The sequence below is a fragment of the Blennius ocellaris genome (genome assembly GCF_963422515.1).
Source record: "Blennius ocellaris genome assembly, chromosome: 6".
NCBI classification, from domain to species: Eukaryota; Metazoa; Chordata; class Actinopteri; order Blenniiformes; family Blenniidae; genus Blennius; species Blennius ocellaris.
In genome coordinates this window covers 12740307-12762452 of record NC_137655.1, presented here as the reverse complement: position 1 = coordinate 12762452, position 22146 = coordinate 12740307, and positions in this window count along the sequence as shown.

The window sequence follows — 22146 nt, the reverse complement described above, 5'->3', positions numbered from 1 at the left end:
ATAAACATTTTGACAATTAATTTCATCTAAAATTAAAGCCAGCAGTCAACACAATTTACAATGACAGAGTTGAATTGGAGGAGAATCAAGGTGTCAGTTTCCAACTGTCAGTACCGTGAATGTCCGTGATTGCTCTTCTGTAAAGTTACACTGCTCCCTTGTATCAAGTTAATCAACTGATTGATCTAGTCTTGAGAAAAGTTGTCCCACTTTTCCTCAAGGGCTCGTCAAGCTGTGCACATTCAGATGTCTGGCAGGCGCCCTGGGTGACACGCCAGCATCAGCATACCAATGGCCCGTTCTCCACTCTCACTGCATCTTGTCTTTCAACCATACATTTTATTCATTGTACCCAAATCTAAGAATGTCTGTCTGATGGTTCTTGGGCCTCATTTCAGTCAACATTTTTTTTTTGTCTCAAACTTTTTGTGGAAAGTGTGAGTAGAAATACACTACAATAAAATAAACTGTACAAAACAGACTAACTCCATGAATGTGAGTTATTTTTATATACTGGGGTGTCATTCAACTAAGGATTGCTACATAGCACAAGAAACAGTATGTGTGGCATTTACTTGTTGATGCTCTTTAATTTTGTGTTGATCTATTTTCAGTCAGTGTGTGAGAAAATGAAATGCTATATTTTATGTATGTCTTTTATCATTTCAAACCAAGATAATGTCATAATCACACCATTCAATCTGTTAGTCAGACATGCTGGCTGATTCCTCAGAGATTGATACAATGACCATCAGAAGTTAGGATTGATCAGACTATGTTAAATGGATAACGTAGGCAGTGAAACCAACAGGCTTCAAAATGCAGGGACATATTGAATAGTAAGATGGGCTATAGGAGAAGAGGAAGGATCAAATCAGCTTTGCTTCTTCCCTTCCAGACTTTCCAAGCATATTCTGTACATACAGTGAGTATATATATATATATATATATATATATATATATATATATATATATATATATAAAACTGTGTTGACAGAGTATAGAATATGAAAGCTAAATTTCATTTACAGACATACTGAACGGGTAAAATCATAAAAGGCTTTTCACACACTGTGAAGAACACGACAAGGCAGATCAGAAACAGTGGTCCCTCGGGATATGCAGTCATTCTCAGCGGAGGTCACCCAGCCTGTTTGTTTTCCCTGCTGCTCCGTTCCCCGAATATTCCACCATTTTGAATTAAACCTTGTTAGAGAGAAACATTGCCTTTGTTTCATTTTGTGGGTTTTTCCGGGACATGCAGGAATTCAATATACATGTTATGAGAGGTACAAATAGTTCTAGCCTCTGAACGATCGAGCTTTATTAAAATGTAATGAATTAATTAGGCTAATAGATCAATTGGCAGCTTGCAGGGAGCTACAGTAACATCAGAGATAAAGCAGAATTACTATTGCAAAGATTGAGTGGAAGGATTATTTCAGGTTTTTACTCAAGCCACGCACCATTTCTGATATTAGATATTGAATCAATTTCAAACATGTTTACTTCCCTGAAAAACTGTTTACCTCTTTGCGACACACAGAAAGAAGGCCTTACATATTCAGACTTTAGTGCAATCATCATTTTTGAACATCTGTAAAACTGTCACACTTGCCTCTACTATCAACAATCATCCATTTTTTCTATCTCTTTATCTAACTGGGGTCTGGTTATGAGTGACGGAAGTTACATTAGAATGACCACCAGTCAATCACATGACCAACACACATAGAGAGTGACAGTTACACTTGCATATCTACAAAATCACAAATTGATGATTTTGAACTATGGGGAGAAATCACAGTACCCCAACAAAAACCCATGCAAGATGAAGAAGAACATCCTACAGACTGGAACCTGGATCTCACAGTGAGGCAGCAGTGCTAAACAAGCTCTCACCGTTCAGTTCTGTGATGTATATCAATACCAACACTGAATATTTCAATACTGAAATCATATTTATCATAACCCCCCCAGAATCCTGCTCACTGCTCTGAAGCAGATATACAATTACTGAAAACCCTGTGGGAAAATCAAAGCTGTAGGAGCTTGTGGACCAATAAAAATTTGAAAGGCAGTCTGAGCAATATGACAAGCTTTTCATTGCATATGAGCAATGTGCCACTAAACCCATGACTTAGCCTTTGGCCAATTACACTGATATACAGAAAGTGCATATTCAAGTAAACATCCAGAGCCTGGATGGATCAAAAACTTGGAAAACAAGGTAGGAAAAATATCTTACAGAAATGTGCAATGATCCCCAGCTTACAGTTTCTGAGATTTCATGTGATTTAGTGACTATATCATTATCGTATGCGAAGTGTAAAAGCCTGCATTTTTAAAAGAGACCATTTCAAACTCATGTATGACTGAGACATTGGCATAGGTCTCTCATGCCTGCACCCTCCTTTCTCCAGAGATGATAATGTGATGATTGCTGCCTCGTTGGTCATTTGAGTTGCCAGGGGAATTGCAAAGTGATGCACACCTCTCTTGTCAATGGTTAAATTTCTAATTTAATACCCCCTCTAAGCAGACAAACACTGAATAATATTGCTGGCATTTTTAAAGTAGTATTTAGATCTTTTTGCGATACTATTATACAGTTCTCCTTGTAAGTGTATGCTTTAGTGAATACAGATGGCAAGTTAAAATCTTGGCAGGTGTATGGCCCTGTGCTCTGCATATTTGTAGTCAAGGATGCCATTAAAGATGTACACACCACTGCATAAATTTATGACCTTTATTATTCTATTGCTTACATATTGGCACGCCTCAATCATACACGCAGAGGAAAAGAGGAGATTAGCAAAATTGGATGACTCTGAGTCACATGATATTGAAAGTCGTCAAGGCATAGCGTGACACAGGTTATAAAAAAAAAAAAATGTCACTATCACCCACACAGACACAAAATGTAGGCCAGGGAGAAAAACACTTTTTCAGTGACTCAGTCAATCTTGGTCCTTCATTCTATTTGTGAGCTCTATGGTCCAGCGAGTTCACACAAATTTGACACAACGTAATTTTTTGGAGAGTTAATTTTGGCCTCTTCACCTACTGTCTATGAGTCAACGAAGCAGAAAGAACAGCCTAAATAGCACTTCTAAAAATAAAGCCTCGGCTGTAAATTGAGGCATAGCAATTCATGTCTGAAGCCATCAGATAAAAACACAAGTGATATTTTGTTTTGCTTCATGGGAGGAAAGACAGCAGGATGATTTTATGATAAAGAGTGATCAAGTGCACTATTAAATGAGATGATTTTGAAAGATGAAAATGACTGCATCTATTACTTCCTCCCTCCTGTTATGTTTTTGATGCTCTCAAGCATCACATTATTGACTATTGTGGGAGTTCAAAATGGCCGCAGTAGCCACCCAATCAGCAAAACAACATGGCTTTCAGGGCAGTACATTTTACTGACCATTATGGAGCCAAAAATAACTGTATTTCACTGCTATAGGGTGGATGCCACAATCAGTGTTCTGTGGTTCCTCGTGTTGTCACAGGCTCAGACAGAAGAGCCAATGGTGCAGAAAGGTTCTGGGCTGATGAACAAGCACACAACCCTCTGATTGCAGCAGCGCTCTCTCTGTTCAAGGCTTTGTGTCACTCTGAGACACAATTAGTCTTGACGAGCAAAGAGCCCTCTTGTGTCTGCCTTTACCTGCTCACATTCCTGTCCCTTAATTTAATTTACAAGCAGCAAATATGATTGCTATGTGGATTCACGACAAAACTGATTATACTGCTCCTTTGTTGTCTTTTGGTAATTGAGTCACAGATGAGTTACTGTCCGCCTCCTACATATAATAAAGATACACATGAGGCACTTAGGTGCTCACAATATCACAACAGCCAAGCAACTGGGAGGGCAAAGGCATGTTGTGTTGATTTTTCATTAGGTCTTTTGGATGCATCTAACGCAGGGTGACAAGTTGGTATTATCCACTGCCAGTTTTTGAACATAAATTCTCATCAAATATACATGCAGGAACAGATACATTTTTGTCATGCCTTCTGGGGACATCGTATTGATATACACATTTCTTTCCATCATTACTTACTAATTGCCAAACTTTAAACTGAGTGATTTTGCAACCTAAAATGTAAATAATCATATAATCTGTGAAAGCAGATATATTTTAGTTGTCCTAACAGTAATATTCACCTAAACATGCATGCACACAACCTAATTAACTATGTCACAGTTTTTGCCATTGAGAACCATTGAATGGTGACTTTACTCAAATCCTCATAACAAGGAGCCAACAATATGCTAGTCTGCAACCAGTGAAATCTTTTTTAATAGTTTTGCTCTCTGTGGCTCATATCCATCAAATAAAGGCTAGAGTGGGCAATTCATGACAGTTAATTTTATAATCTGTGCGACCTTCATTAATGTTATTTGTAGAAACTGTAACTTATGGCAAAAACCCTTTCACTATTGAATGATGTTCAAATACAATTCTTTGTACTCATTTAAAATGACAAAAACATTAATTGAACAACCTCTTTGCCACCCTCCATCTCAATATTGAAACTATTTGGATATTTTGTGTTGAAGGACATGAAAGTGTGGAAAATGAAAAGAGGAATTTGGCATACACGGACAATCTAAAAATACTGTATATTTCCAAGTTATCACCACCAGCAAATCTTTGATTGCTTCTCAGGAATGGAGAAGAATTGTGTGTGGGCTTATGTATAGAACATGATTTTGTGTATAGTCGTCAACAATACGTAATAATAATAAAAGTATAACATTTTTTCATGCTGGCAAGCCAATAAAGATCAGAAATGATAAAGACTTGGTGCTGAGATACAAATACATTCAGCATTTTTTGATGCATCATATGTAAGTCTAAAGAAACAATTTTCAATGGTTTTAATAGTTTTAGTGAGGTATAAGTGGAGACACTTTCTTTTTAGAGTAGGCTCACAGAATATTAATGTTTCATAGGGGCTCACTTCACTACATGACAGCTACTTCAAAAGGTCCTGAAAACCTTTAGAAAGTCAAGACTTCAGAGGTGATTTAGAATCACCACAATACGATGAACCGGATCCCTGTGTTCTCCAGTCTTTTACACTTGGCTTGATGGTCTCGTCCTGTTCGTCCTCTCTACCTTCCCTCACTGCAACAGATTGTTGACCTTTTCAGAGTGTGCTGTTCAAGACAATGTGTTTGATAAAAATGCCCTTGTTGGAATACTGCTTAGGATGCTCTTACGTTCCTGATCAGGATTATATTGATGTGCTGTGAGATGATCCCCCTCATTTATTTCACATAGAGAGGTGAATATTTATTCTAGACAAGTGATTCTGGCTTTTATGGGCCTTTTCTGTGTCTTATAATCTTAAGTGGAGTGCTGATATTGACCTCAAATGTGGAAAAAAAACCCCACTGTATTTTAATCATTGTTGTGAAAAGCACAGCTAATACAGCATGGATGGATTGATGCAGTTTGGCTGCATGTATCAAAAATGATTGACATTAATGGAAAAGCTGTATAATTTACAACAATATTAGTTGACATTTACCACGTCACTATTCTGGCTATTTTCTGTGCAACGTACCTTACACAGTGCTCTAGTGAATATTGGGACGACTGTGTGAGAGAGACTGAGCTTGACTGATATCTTTCTCTCTCACTCTGCCTTATTAGTATTGTTCTACTCGTTATCGCAAGACGACTTACACATTTATCACACTTGTTGTGTCAATGGACATTAGAACACGATGTTTACATTTTTCATCCAGAAGAGAGGTCAAATCAGCAATTGTAACAGAAAGCACTGGTGTGAAAATGCCATTCACTTGAGCCATAATATACAATGGCATAAGTCTTTTAGTGGTAACTCAAGAAAGAGCTCTAACTTGTGTGGTTAGCTGCAGTGATCACTTCAAGCAGTTGTGTCAGTTTTAGTCTTGTTTAATAATAATTCAATGTGGCTTTGAAGCTGCTGTTAAGGACTGTGTGGAGGTCAAAGTGTAATCAGATTTGTAAAAACAAAGAAAAAAAAGGGTATTTACCATAACAAATGGTAACAGACGTGATAGTAGCAGATGATACAACACTTATTGCTGCACCACAGATCCATCTATTCAGAACTCAGAGCTAGATGCCTTGACCAAGTAATATTAACTTAAACATTAAATTGTGAATTTGTGAAAGCATACATGCAAAAATGCTACAAACATGTATTTTGCGGCAGAAGGTATTAACATGGCATAGTGTTGAAATCTCACTTGCTCTTCATTAAAATGTACATGAATGAATGAATGAATGAATTCATTCATTAATGTTTGTGTGTCATGCATACATGTGTCCAGCCCACATGGGCTTATATGACGCTACAAACATTAACAAGAAGATGACAGTCATGGTATATGTTCAGTACAACATAAATATTTCATCAGAATCAAGAGTCTGGATACAAAGCTTTCAGTCTCATTGTCCATGCTTTTTCCACATATCTTGCCAAGCAAAATATTTAATTTCTAAATAACCAACTTAGCATATCACCGTATGTCAACCAAAAGAGATCAGGATTATTACGTAAACATTTTTTTTCAAATAAAGCAATTCTTAAATCAATATAGAGTGAACAAGAACATGAAATGAAATTCACCGAACATAAGTCACAATCGTTACATTGCCTGTTCTCTTCAGCGCCTCCTTTGTAATGACCCACCTCCACCTGTAGGGGCAGCACTCCTGCTCTGAGCTGAGCACATGGAAACCTCTGTCCTTTCTTCAAATTACAGTTAACATAAATCTCTGAGGAAAAACTATATTTAAACTGAATGTAACTTCTCAATTTAGGTTTAATAGTTCCAGCTTCCACTGCTCTTTGCTTTCAAATAATTTACAGCATCAAATAACAAACCACAATGATTGGAAATTCATTTTGAAGGACCTCATGAGGCCAAGGGTCATTATGGGCTTTATCCCAGTTAAAGACTCTTGTAAAGACACAACTTGTTGGTTTTGGGAAAAAAATGAAAAATTGAATGAAACAAACACTCAGAATCTACAGTTTTCATCTGTAACAAAGCGGGGGGGAAAAACAAAAACAGTTTGAGTTTTTATTTAAAGATTATTTTACTACATTTTAATGATCTGCCATAACCAAGCTAAAACTTGGCTTTATGTGGCCTCCTGAAGTAAAATGATTTTGACACCTCTGGTTATGGGCCAAACTTACAAAGAATAGATTAACTATTTAAAGGCAACATGGTGGCACAATGGTTTGGTTTCAAACATAAAAGATGTAAGGCCCATTTTTTTAAAACCATAGTTAATTATGTATAGTTAATAAATCATCATGAATAGCCTCGAGAAAATGGAGAATTATAACGTTATCGGTATTAAACTAATTACTCTTCTTTTGAGGGATCAAATATCGAGCTCCTCCCCCATACCATTCATCTCATAGTCAAATATTCAACAGGCTAATAGCATCACATGCATGCCTCTACTTGACAGTTCCTATTTAAAAGTATTTTGATATTGTGCCAGTATTGCACTACCTAGTTTTGATGTCGTCATTTATGAAATGCCAATTAAATGCACATGGAATATTAATCCAAATGCCATATTCCCTTCTCGTTCAGTAGAAGCCCACTTCAAAGCTTTGACATCGAACTAAGGTCACCGCAGCAAAACAACAGGGATCCATGGATTTGCTGGCATGTCAAGCAAGATTCAGAAGATTGCACGAGGCAATTACTGCGGGGTCGTGGAGCTCCGTGCACACAGTAAGCCGACACAACCTGATCAGGATTATGATGCCCTAATTTCCATAAATCTGCCATTGCCACCGCAGGAGGGACAAATGACTGATTGTAATCGCAAAGAATTTGTGACGATTAACAAACCTGCCAGGTCAAACCGCCAATCAAAATGCACTAACACTGCAGTTTCTCATTACTCTCACACTTTGAGTTAACTTCTTTGAAATGCAGATGATGTTACATTACAAGTGTTCTTTTTCTTGGTGACTGCAATTTGAAGGGTAAGTGCACATTGGGGTGTCTCTCCAGGGACTGCTGTAGTTCCAAAATGAAACACAGCAGGCCTTTCACAAATGTCTCTTGTCACGTGATGGACCTTGATGAAAACCTGATCAATCTTAATCAAGAGGACAGTCTCTGTGAGACCGACAGGTAGTATTAACCTTGCATTGTAGATGTGATGCTTTTTTGCAGTGCTTTGTTTGCAGCAGAAGTTGAGGCTTCACTTGTTCTGTCCTTCAGAGACACAGGAAAGGAAACATAATAAAAGAATGAAGTGTGGATCCCAAATTGACACTTGGCACAGGCAAGGACAGATGCAACACAATGCAGTGCAGCATCTCTCGACAAGTGCACTTCTCAAACAGAACCACATTCCACTCAAACACATGTACATACTGTAGTTCTACATAATACAACAGTTTTGTAACCGTGCTCTTACATGGAAAAGGTTACTTCAGAAGATAAATGTGGAACAGTTGAAACGCAACGAACCAACAGTGACCTGGGTGTGTTAATGTGGGCCATCCGTTTCACTGCCAAAGCAAGAGTTCAGATCCATCTATTTGTCGGAACAGGAGAAATCATACACTGTTTGGGGAAGCGGCACATGGATATATTAGTGGTACATATTACATGTATCACTTGAAAAGAGATCCATCATCATATTAATTAATTATTAGCTTTGGACAAATGTTATCTCCCTGTGCCAAACCCACACAAATCTTTTCAGTGCAGTTTTAAATCATCCCTAACTTTTATGTTTCTATCTCATAAATAATGGTTTCTGCTGGGCCCTGAATGGAATCACAAGTCACGTGTTGTTTGGTACTAAAACTGTTTGGATATATGAGCTGCCAATGTCTATTATCAACAGTGGCGTCTGTTCCTGTGCACCTGTCTAACAGGATATTCCCCCGAGTCAAGTCTCTGATCTTTTTCCCAGCAGAAATAATGGGATTGTAGACGGCTGTGTATCAAAAGAAAATGCTGGGTCTGCTTTGTTTCCACGGCTCAGTTGTATATTGTAATATTTGCATTGCACATCATTTAAAAACTTCAATGGGGATGTTATTACTCTGCACTGAGATGAAAATATTGAATAAAGAAATATTTTTAAGTTCATTATCATTGTTCCACTGCATTATAGTGTGACATTATCTATTTAGCAATCAATTCTTGGTGATGACAATGGAAGAAAAATCAAGGTCGGAACACACAGTATACTAACAGGGCAGTGATTTGCCCATGCACTTAAAAATAATATGTCAGGCGTGTCTGTCCATCAGACAAGTAGCGAGCAGTTATTGCGCGGTACTTGCATTTTTCACTCACTTGGCAACGTGAAATATGGAGCTGTGACACAGAATAAGACTTATGGAAGTAGATCAGACTAATAAATACTGTCCAGCAGAAGAAAGGAGATGGGTGCATCAATTTAATTCACTTACAGTACATAATGCTGGAGAGGCTGTCACTGCCAAAAGCGATGTCAGTCTGGAATTTCTGAGACTGCCGCTGCCTGAGATTCTAAAATGCCTCTTTCTGAATTTGGAGAGAGCTCAAGCTGTGTTTCAGAGAAATTAGTGCAAACTCTGGAATAAATCTTCCATCTTTTATTTTCAGTTCAGATGCATTAATTCAATAACAAGTCACACCTCAATAAATATTTTTTTTCTTCTTTTTTTACACGGAATCACACACTTCCATTCTGAGTCATCACGACATATGCACTACAATGTCCTTGAAAGGAGGGCAACAAAAACACAACCAACAGAAGAATTCAACACCTTTCTTTTAATGTTTTTACTGACATGCCTGCAAACCAGTAAGTCTCAACACAGTGGATCATTTATCGTCACAAAAATCTACAAAGTTATTCGTATCAGACACAAAGGACTGGGAGACATGTGAACAATCTCAATCAATTCTACTCTGTAAATAACATAAAAAAGCTGTGAATAGAAAGATACACTTACTTCTAAACTGTGTTTGATGTGAACCCCTTACAGAAAATGTATGGATGGGACAAGAAAATATATGGCATTTTATAAATAATAAAAGCTTTGGTCTGGTGCGTGTTACATGTGGCCAGTGGTGCATTATGAAAGGCACTATCATACTATGGGGAAAGATGTGCGGCAAAGCATTTAAGGGCACACACTGAAGTAAACAAAAATATGCACACACTTATTTCTGCTGCCCTTCGGGGCTCAATTTACCATATCACTGTGTTATAAAAAGCATGTTCCTTGCCTCAGGGCTTTTCAAACTGACAAACTGGTAAAAGAGCAGTAGAGTGAACACTTACATCATCCACAAACTCAATGACTCCAAGGCATTGTATGTACCGTTAACACATTTCAGCAGAAACAACAAGAACAAGGAAACTGTTTACTTGGAATTCCATGCAAATATTTGAGCAGCTTAACCAACTTCACCTACAAGAAGTACAGTAGCTCTTTTTTTGTGGTGGTTATTCGCACCAATTTCTCCTTGAGTTTCCTGGCCATGAGTCTCTCTAGAGAAGTTTCGACTCCCTTGTCAGCAGGTTTCCCCTCCCAATTACTGTCACTGCAGAGGCTGTGCTCTGATTCAGCGATTAATACTCTGCAGCACTTCTCTGGACAGTGACCCACTATCCCCCCTGCTGCCTCCACACTGTCTCTTTAGACTTCAGGGCCTATCTGGAAGGAGACTTCAGAAGCACTTAGAACTGAACGGAAACAATAGCAAAATGCTTTTTCAGGACTAAAAGCTTACCGAGAAGCTTTATCCCCTAAGTATAGTGCCAAAAGATTTGTACAGTTCTCCTGTCCATTTTATTTTGGGTGGTTTCATTTAAGCCTTTAGATTCCAGCTGGTGGTGCGCTGTTCAGCTGTTGTGTGCAAAAATATGATCTTCTGCCTAGACGACAGTAATGGAAAACATGAAGATCTTGTCACATTATATTATGGGTGATAAGAAAGCAGAGACAGTTTGGTGGGGCAGTTGTATTTTACCAATCATCTTCGTACAGTCAGAATATTTCTGATTCATTGACCCAAAAATATCAATCTGAGTCAATTACGCAGTCCCACATGCAAATCTATCATACATTTAAGGCACAATAATCACAATATGCTCATAGGACACTGTCTATGTGGATTTAGGAAAAGTCAGTAACAGAATATTGTATATTTTAAACTGTCAATGTCTTGAAGAGCATATTTTGTTCCATTTTGTTTTATATCACAATCTATAAACACAATCATATATCTGCACAGGGTTGGCCTCGTCTCAGACTTAGAGTGCGTAAAACACAGAAGAAGAGTCACTGTAAGGTCTCAGTGCAATTTCCTCCCTTTATGACATTTAAGAGGATTCACATCAATACTGTTTTCTATCCATTCTACATGCTTTATAATTGGAAGATTGAGAACATTTTTGTTTCCTTTGTCTGTCTGTTGCTGAGGACCTAATGTAAAATTAGAGGCTTTCTCCATGGGTGGAGTACTTAATTAAAATGCTGTTAAGAAAAATTAGGTTACATTTAGGACTTTGTTAGTGCTGGTGTCCTACATAATGGCAATCAATGATAGATGAACGAAAAGGAGAGAACAAGTACCAAATTAATCTAAGATGACCCTCCCTTTCACAAGGCTGTTTTTTTTAAATTTTTTTTAGAAAAAGCACGAGCAGATTGTTTAAGGCCATCCATTAGACATGCATGCTACTGTACAATGAATTTATAAAGGTAACACATGGCATAAAACGCTCTTAAGCAGTTAGTGTTACATTCCTTTAGGCAAGCAGTGTTGAAGACAATGTCAAAGAGTGTTGTCAGTTGCAAGAGCATTATTAAAAATAAAAATAATTGCATTTTTCAGAGATTTTCTAAATCAGAAAGATTTTTCTCTTTCAAGGAGAGGGTTGAAAACATTGCTATGCTGATGCCAGCATGTCATCCACGGCTGTCACCCAACATTTGAGTGTGCACAGCTTGACAAGCCCTCAAGGAAGAGTGGGGTCTTTCCACAAGACCAGATCAATCAACTGATTAACTCCATGTGAAGGAGGTGTGCTGCTTCATGCAAGGAAAATGGTGGACGTTCAGTTAAAAATCCATATCTTCACCTTATAGTCTGTCAGCCATCATTAAGAATTGCACTTACTGGTGGTATTTATACTCGTGAACAAAATAAAAGAGTCCATTTTGCATGTGAAGATCTTTACATGGTTATATTTACAAATATTCATGGAATATTATATATATTATATATAATATATTCATGGCCTTGTGATGTCAGCTTGTCTTCCCTGCTAATATGGGTCTTTACAAAAATGGTTGAACTTTCGAGTTTAAAAAATAAAAATAATCCTGCACTTATTCACATCTACTGAAGTTGAAATGTACTTGTGTAAAGTTATTTTCTTTCTTGAGAGAAAGACCGATTCAAGCTGCTACACAGCAATGCCTTCAAGCAAGATTTTGGCTGAAAACCAAACTTTGAATCCAAAGGAATCAAACTAATTAAAAATGCTGCAGCTCTTCAAACAGGGGAAATCTTCTGCATCAGTGGATATTTTTCATCTGGTTATGGCTATTATCACAGTTAATTTCTAAACAATTATCATTGGAAGATTGTATGATGATAAAGCTGAGAGGAAGAATTGACGTGGTGGCCAAGGCTGATAGTTCTTCAACTCCATAACAAGGTGAACCGTGCTACAATGGGAACCTTCCCTCATTAACATTACAACTTAAGATGCAAAAAATAAATAAATGTTTCATACACCAAACATATATTGCTTTGTGTTGAAGATCTTCATTTGAGGCAGCTGACTCATCCATAATAGATATATCCATGTACGTGTCATTCATGTTGCTCTGCGCTTGCATAACAATTTAACTTCCCGAAGATACTGAAAAGATCCACCTGCAAGAGAGGGTCCAATCTTTGCTGTTCTCATAACAAGCAATATAAATGTGTAAATTGTTAATGGGTTTCTGAAACACATATAAAAGCTTTTCATTTGAGACTTGAAGTTGAAAATAAAAACATAGGAATACATTAACCCATCCCACATTCACTACTGTCAACACCAATATTACCTATACAGCATGAAACAAATGTAAATTGATTTATGTTTGAAGTGTTTCTTTCAAAGTGGCTTCACTCGGACTGTGAAAAATATCTTCTCCAACTACCTTCCAAACTAGAACATTATTAAGCTGAGCTGACAACTAAATACAGAATGAAGTGATATTGATAATTTATTCATGTTCCTATTCCTGGCACACTCACATGAGATACTGTGGGAAAAACACACTGTACACACAGAAAGGATGGTGACAAGCAATATGAATATTCTTCAAATAGAGACTAGTCTCATAGGAATAGAGCCTGGAGCCATGGCATCCATCAGATCGTAGATGAATTAGACGAGAATCTACTCTTCAAAGCACGAAGCTTGTAAACAGATGGGAATCCAAAGGTGGATGCCCATTGAATAAGAAAATTTAGATTTGTAAAGTGAATAGTTTGGTACCACATGTGTCTTGGTTTCTTTATGCATGTCTGTATGAGTGCAGGCCTCAGTACATTTGATTTGAATAAAAAAATCTGGTTGAAGAGGTTATGTCCTCTTGGAACATTGATTCATTCATGTTTATTATGGTAATCTCTGACGTATCTGAGTGATCAAATTAACCTGTCATTCTCCTACTGGCTTGGCGAGAAACATTGCTCACTAAATGTGGAGGGACACCATGAAGTTCATTTGAGGGTGTTTCCTCCTAGCCAGGCCCACATAAAGAAATGTAGGTTCTGGACCATCAGGCTGCACTGATGCATGTAGGTGCCTCCTCTGACAGCGAGTCCCTCTGGCTCCGACGCTCACTTCCATTGCTTGGCAGTGTAACACTGAGGGCCGTGTATGTGCGCACATGTCTGTGTGTGTACGTAGAGAGGGAACAGTAGGGAAATGCTATTTATGGGATATTACACTTGCAAGCTTTAACTGGAGCACAAAAAGCATATACCATCCACAATTGTGGCTCCAGTGATGTCCTGTCCTAAATTCTATAGTGACACAAAATCATGTTGGCATTATACTCAGATGAAGAAAAGCATATAAGACTTTGCATGGGAGCCGCGTTTACAACTCACAAGCAATAAACACTACACAAACCCATCTTGCTCACAAAAAGTATTATCAAAAGACCAACAAAATGACTTTGACTATACAGAGGCTTGATAGCATTCTTAATGCTCCATTATGTATCTGTTTCGGAGTGACAATAGATTTCTTTAAGAAGAGATGCACACAATTAGTCCGCTAAACGAATAAACATCTGCTTCTTGGTTGTTTGCAGCAGATATATTTGTCAGTTAAACCAATTCTATTTTGTACAAGGCTGCTTAATTGTCATGCAGCTGCTCACCACTAGTCAGAGATACAGCGCCATCAGACAGCTGTCCCTTTGGCAGCACTCGGGTAAACTTCATTTAAAAAACAGAACGGTGGAATTTTTGACAGAGGTCTTCTCAAAAAATTAAAATTGAAAAAATTGAAAAAAAGTGTACACAGTAATTTTATATACAAAATGAAACAACAATCAAATCATAAAATCACCACGAGGCAAAATGCAACCACAATATTTCCAAGTGTTTAGTAAACATATTGTCCAACCAGAGACATTGTGATACCACCTGGTGTGAGATGATGATGCAGCTACTCGTGATAATAATTTCACGACAATAGCTTCTGCCTCTTTGTTAAATATGAGTTGAAAGCCAGGTCCTGAGCTACCTGTTGTACCAAGGCCAGTGGGTTTTATTGTTGTTAACATAGTAGTTCACTTTTAGTAAACTAATTATATAAGAAAGATTCAAACTGGCAGGACATCCTACTCAATGGAATAAACTGCATCCAAGCAAGTGATCAGTACACAATACAAACATTGGTGTGCGGCTCAGTGTTGGAGTGCTGGAGATACCAAAATAAACCAAGGTAATTGTAATTAGTCTGATTAACACCACTGCACCATTTAGTTTAATTTAAATAAGTTCTCTCATAGCATGTTCATCAGTTCTGACAGCTCCATTCCCTCTCTTCAAAACTTTGTTTTGACTGAAGTATCATGTTGAACTAAACGATACTTCGCTGAACACAAACTAAAGTTATAAAGTCATTACTTTTTCACTCATGCCACATGCCACTCACATTTATGTACTGTTAAAACAGCTATAAATTGTCAATACTCCTCTGAACCAGTGAATAAAAGTAGCTTCAACTAATGTAATTTAAATCCAGTAAGCAGTAAAGTTATGGATCACAAGTTTATATGATGTACAGGGTTTACTCATTTTGTCAATAGTGTAGCTGATAACTCTAACTTACAGTATCCATCTTGAAACCATCAATGTAACATTTCATTGCAATAAGATGCAGATGAACTGCTTATGTTTGCTTGTTAAAACATGACGTTAATTAGGAAGGCTTTCAAACAGCAGAAAATAACTGCCATCCACGAGACAAAATATGAGGGGATGATTTTAATGATTGAGTTTTCGACTATAAGACAAAACGTACAATAAATAAAAACTCAAACAAGCTTTATTAATAGAATATCCAAGTTAGAAGCTGGCCAGAAGATCACTGTATCTAAAAAACAAGAAGCAGAAAAACTGAAACATTACTATTTCAATCCAAATTTGTCATAAAAAAAACAAAAACATTAATTAGATATGTAATCTGCATGTGCTGTGCCTCAAAATTGCTTTCAGTGTGACAAATGAATTACAAGTATATTTTACTTTTTATATATATATTGAAAGCCACTGGTCATGTTTTAAAGAGTTTATAAAGAAGAGCTCAAAACATTTTTTATTTTTTTTTACTGCTTCCTTCCATTATTATCATGTGATGGATGACATAGATGAATCATCTGTCTGTGACTGATGGAAATCAGGGTCACACAGATATTACCACTGGAGTTAATTTTGTCAGGCCCGGCCTTGGATGCATTTAGCTTCGCCATCACCTCAATGTAACCTTGCCATTTAAATCCATTGGTGGATATTAAATATTGTTATGGTATTTGCTTAGAAAAAACAAAACAAACACAAAATAATCCCAACTCTAACAAGAATTGAAATAATAACTGTTTTCCAATGGATTTTGTGGTGAAAATGGCACTTCAATCTTCTACAGATGGAAAACATGTTTGTTTTCTTTTTAAATTGTGCCGTATTTGTAAATGTGCATTAGTGGGATGAACATTAAACCTGGATATGTGGCACGTTCTGTATTGTCCAACCTATGTGAAAAAAAAACGTGATAAGAATGTATTTTTTCCAGCTCTAAATTTACCTGTTGCAATGTGCCATTTCACTAGACTTTACCACTTTATTGGTGCTGAAATCTCCTCACAGTGGTTCTTACATCTAAGTTGTTGTCATTAAGTTATTTAAATTAACTGATTGCAAAACTAGTGCAAGCAATCTGTTTGTACTATTTGTTATTCATAACACGACTCAGCTTGTTTGTTGGTGGTGGGTAAATGCAGATATCATTTAAGCTATGGCAGATGATTGCTTAGCAACACATAGAAGCAATCCCACCACTGGTCAAAATGCTTTGTCACTCAAATATATAGTTTCAACTGACAATTATATATTGGAGCATCGAGGTGAGAGAGGTGTATATGTTTTTTTTTTTTTTTTTTACTTTCAGCTAAATTTTGGAAATAACCATCCAGTAATAGTGTCAATGCCAAACAAGAAGCCGTTTTTTTTTTCCCTTTTCATCCTGATCTCACAACCAAATAGGCCCTAACAAGAGTAAATCTTAATTTGCCCTCTGGGAATGTAAGAAATCATTTGTGAAGTCGCTTGGTAAAACATACATTCTGGTCTTTGTTGCTCATCCCTCAAATGCAAGTTCACCACAAAATAATGCGCAATTTAAAATGACCAACATATCTTCCAACAATGTAAAAAAGTATTGTTACAAAGAAATAATTCACAAAAACACACATTTCCTTTCTGCTGTTTACAAACCTCCCGTCACAAACAGGCAAAAATACTCGCGCACAAAATTAATGTAAACTGAGGCAAGTGACGCAAACCCACCTTTGTTAGCTATGTCAATGTGACAAATAGTTACGATTCACAGACATTGATTATTAGAAAGCGCTTATTCAAAACTAAATGCATCTCACAAAGAGAAAAGAGACCATTGCAAACAATTGTTTTGGTGCCAGAAAACAGCTTTGAGACTTTTAATATTCAAACCCTGCTCTTTTGCGTAAATGTCAACGTCAAATACTTCAGTACACTTAAGGCTTATTCAGCAGAACAGGCACGAGCAGCATGGCATCATCACTGCCTTCCTTGTGCAAAGGCTTCCGTACAACCTTTAACAGCTGAGAGAGCAACAATAGCTGTAAGCCGCTTTCCATGGTGTCTGACTCAGTCAGACTGTGTGGGACAGACGAACACTTATAAGGACATCAGTTTCTGAGGCTTAAGCTTCACACAGAGATTTTCTGTAGCCTCTTTTATCTCACCTCTCTTTGTCCCTTTGGAGACTTACCAGGGCTAAGCTATTCCTTGTCATGGTTGTCTGTGCAATGACATCTAAATCTGGTAGCATTGTGTCACACACTTTCTCAACCGTGTGCTTCGAGCTGTTGACTGGACATTTACACATTTTTAACCTGGTGGTGATGCACACATCCCAGCATGGTCAGACTGAACAGGTGTGACGGTGCATAGAGTGGAGCATGTCTGACTGGTGTAAATGTTGTTGCCCTCCGCGAGGCACATGTATCACAGAACAATGATCAGTGGTGTTCTTTCACTGCAACAATTTCAGTGTTGAAATAAAGATATTCCTTTGATTGTCAAAGGGAATTTAGGGAGTACTATTTGATCTGAGCACTGTGACTTCTGGGAAAGGCCCAAAGATCCCAGGCTGGACAGCTAACAAAGAGGCGGATGAATGGATGGCGTAGTATGGGAATATTCTCTTATCAAAAAAATAAATAAATCTGACAAAGCAGTTAGTTGATGTTAACAGATGTCTCTCAAGTTTTCTCTTTGGAATTACTTCAAAGTGTTGAAACAGCGAAATCAATTTTACTCCCAAGTACATGCCGTCAACATCAGAATCAATTGTGAAGAATTATGTGGGGACAAGTGTTGAATCAAATTTCTCCTTCTATCTTCCAATCAGTTGTAGATCAAGGGGCTGACTTGGACACCATATTTATTTACCTTTTTTTTCCCCCTGAACATTTGTCTGAATGGATAGTTAATTACCTCTGCCAAGGAGGTTATAATATCACCTGCATTTATTTATCTGTTTGTTAAAAAGATATCTCAAAAACTAATGAGCTGGTCTCTATGAAAACTAGTATAACAGGTGAATTTTGATCAATGGAAAAACCCAATACATTTTGGTGGTGATCCAAATCTAAAATAATTGTTACAGATTTTATTTTTGCAATATATTGTTGCATGCTTATCCTGCCTCTCAAGAGTAATATAATTCCTTTTCTCAATTCATTTTGGAAATAAAAAAATTTGATAGATCATAGGTCCATAAAAGGCCCATCCCAGTTGTAAAATGACTCGTTATTCATCTTGTTAATTTCTTTCATCTGTGTTTGTTTTAACTCCAATTTGATACTGTCTCTATCTTTTATCTATTTTACATAATGTGTGAATTGTGCACTTTAATGTTATATTTATTCTCTTGTGCAGCCCTTTGGTGCACTGTAGTTGTTTTCAAATCCTTCATAAACACATCTGCTATGCTATATTACAAATTAGTTTGTCCTAATGCTTCTTACATGTAGCCTCATATCACACATCTTTGAAACGATAACTGAGTGCTGTGATGTTTCAACCCATCTCATCAACAAATAGTTAATGTTTTTGAGATATGATTATTGTATTCATTCATGCCTTTAATATTTGAGAGTCTTCCTCTGCAAGAATAACAATTTTCATAACTGGTGAAGTTTTTTTCTTCTTCTCACTGTTTTGAGGTGTGCAGCCACAGAAGGTCTTCAACATTTCCCTAAAGAACCCCCCCCCCCCCCCCCCCCCTATTTTTTTTAATTATTCCCCTCAGTGAACAAGTAAATAATTATATGTCAGTCACAACCTACAGCAGTATTCGTTGTTCTCCCTCTGAGAAATGTGTGCATTTAAATGGTTCGCAAACTATCGGCACTCCTTAAGACAGTGATAGGCCCGAGTAAACATTATCAGTATAATTATCATGATATTTTTTTCTTCCTCCATCGCTGTATTACTTTTGTATTCAGCTCCACACACCTTCATCTCTCCTCTGTCATCATGCCTGATTAAAACTCACACTGTGGCTGCCGAAGCCGTCATTCATGTCATCTGCGAGGACGATCCTGTGATTTCCCAATGGTGTCTGCAGCAGGGACAATGCTCCTACTTAACAATTTCTCAGATGGATCAATTTATCTGCGTGGAACCTGAAATGGTTCCACAAAGCAGAGAAACTGATTTGGTGGCTGAGAGAAGTGACACACCTGCCTGATGTGATATCATAACTGCATGGAATTAGAATTTAACCTTTTCCAGGGAATGAGAGCGCTTTTGGAAGGTTGCAAAGAGATTGCAATTTTTCCTTATTCTAACTTGTAAATATTGCAGCATAAACCTGCTGCATGGTTAATTGTAAATGAGTGCTTTAACTGGAATACAATAAGTGCTGGTACTCCCCTTGGTGACATGCTGTCAGTCTCTCATACAAATATGGACAAAAACATAATATTCAGTGGCATACACAGACATGTTGTACAGCGGGTGGACAGTGTAAAATAAAGGCACCTTGAGCAGCGTGTGGATCCACCGGCTGTCTTACTATAGTAGTGTGAGATTTTAAAAAAATCCACAGAAATGGAGCAGGTGGCTTCTTTAAAGATGGTTCTAAAAAAAAATCTAATAGAATTTCTTCAGCTGCCAGGCATCTTATTGAAATGGAGTCTTGTGAATGTTTTAAACTGTAGCTTTAGTTTTCTTTCACACCAAATGATGGTATCAAAACAGTATTTTTTTTTAAATCTTTTCTTTTGTCTTGTTCTCTGATCCTTTTTACCATCCTTATACACTAATTATCTAACAACTGCCATTTCTTTTCAAATAAAACAAAATGGTACATTCACAGATGTTGTAAATCAACACTGATTTCAAAAATATATTCTCTGGATTTCAGGAAGACACTATGAAAACCCTTTTCAACTGTAGATTTTTAAAAAATCACACAGCAGCTGATACACAAGCAGCTCACACTCCTGAAATGAACAAAGAGTACCAGTAGCTTGAGCTCTCTGTCTGCTGTGATTAGTTCACCAATTAATGGCCAAGGCATGCCAACAAATCAAACATGGTCTAACAGCCCCTCATCTCTCACGGCATGCTACAATTATAATTCAGTACACTTTCATTTCATACCATTCTGATAAATCAATGCCATTCCTCCACAAATTTACATCGGTCCTCCTTTGGTTTATTCAAGTCTCCTCTTTGAAATAAAATTCCAGTCCTATGCTCAATTAGTGGGATTACTCTAGTTCTACCACGGTAGAGATGGTAGTTCATTTCAGAAAGACCATGTAATGTAACTGCACAAACGCATTTCTTGAAAGTGCAACATTACAGCATCAAAATCAAATAGCGAGAAAAAAATTGTCCTTGTTTTGAAGCAACACAGACAACTGAACTCAGATGTTCATCACACCAAAGAACGTTCAGACCTCATAAGAAAAATTTTTCCAAAAAAATGACAGTCCTCCTGAAGAAATACAAGTAAATTCAAATTTGCACATTTAAACTCTTCACATGTACACAATTGCATTAAGCCATTATCGTGTACCAAGCAAACCTCTCCTATCTGGCCCTGGTGTGCATTCAATAATACCATTTTCAATCCTAATTTCAATGTGTATTATTCTTATCAGTGTTTCATCCTTTTAAATTTTAGTTCCAAAATGTTAAACCAATATTTCCCTTCTTTCAGTTTCACTTCCCATCTCTCAGCAGTCAATGAAGGTCGTGTCAGTGAGGCGACAATGAGACATTTATTAGATCAAACATCTTCAACCCAGAAACAGATCAGCCTCAGTCTGCTACTCTGAAATACACATGGCATGAGTGAGGGACATTGTTTTTTCAACTAAACTTAATAGAAAACAATGTATACGAAGGCATCTGAAACTTAAGGCTTGGGCTAAAACATCTTCATGTCAATTCATAACAGACCTTTGTGTTTTGGCCTCCTATTTGCGAAGAAATACCAGAATACTTATCCTTCAGATTTTTTTCAGGGGCAATGGTGTGAATGAAACATTTTTAACAACATGAGAATTTGTCCAAAGAATCGATAAAATATCTGTAAAAACAACAAACATTCAAATAAGCACATAATGAAACTACACAAACGATGGACAAAGGATAATTATAGAGATTGGGACAGACGCCACGAACAAACGTCAAAAATAAAACCAAATTTTAACACAACTACCAACATTTTCATATGACTTTACAGAAACAAAGTCACCTATAAGCCTTTGCAATGAACAGTTCTGCTATTAAGAAAAACTGCATTATTTCCTCGCTGGTCTGACTGATTTTAGCTTGTTCTCACTGGTATGACAATATTACTAATGCCAAAACAAGACATTGGTGGTATATCCAGCATGCATTGTTATAGATATGCTAGTGACTAGTGATGATTTCATTGAGCAGTTTAACCTTTGAAAATGTTTTTTTTTTAACAGTAATAAACAAAGGCCTTCCAGAAAAATGTGTTTGGATTGAGTTTTTGTGTTTTCATATTTATCTGTGCAGGTTTTGTGTTCACAGGTTTCCCCACTATTCAAAATGATATACTTAATAATCATTCCAAATGTGTCAAATATACTTTGAAATCTAATCCTTCAAATCAATAACGCTGAAAAAAATTGTCGTGGACGAGTTGTCCATTCAACATCCTTCATAAGGCAAACAAGGGAAATGTGAATGCTCACACCTACATATAAATTGGAGACACAAATTTCCTTCAAACGAATCGCTCTGTGTTGACT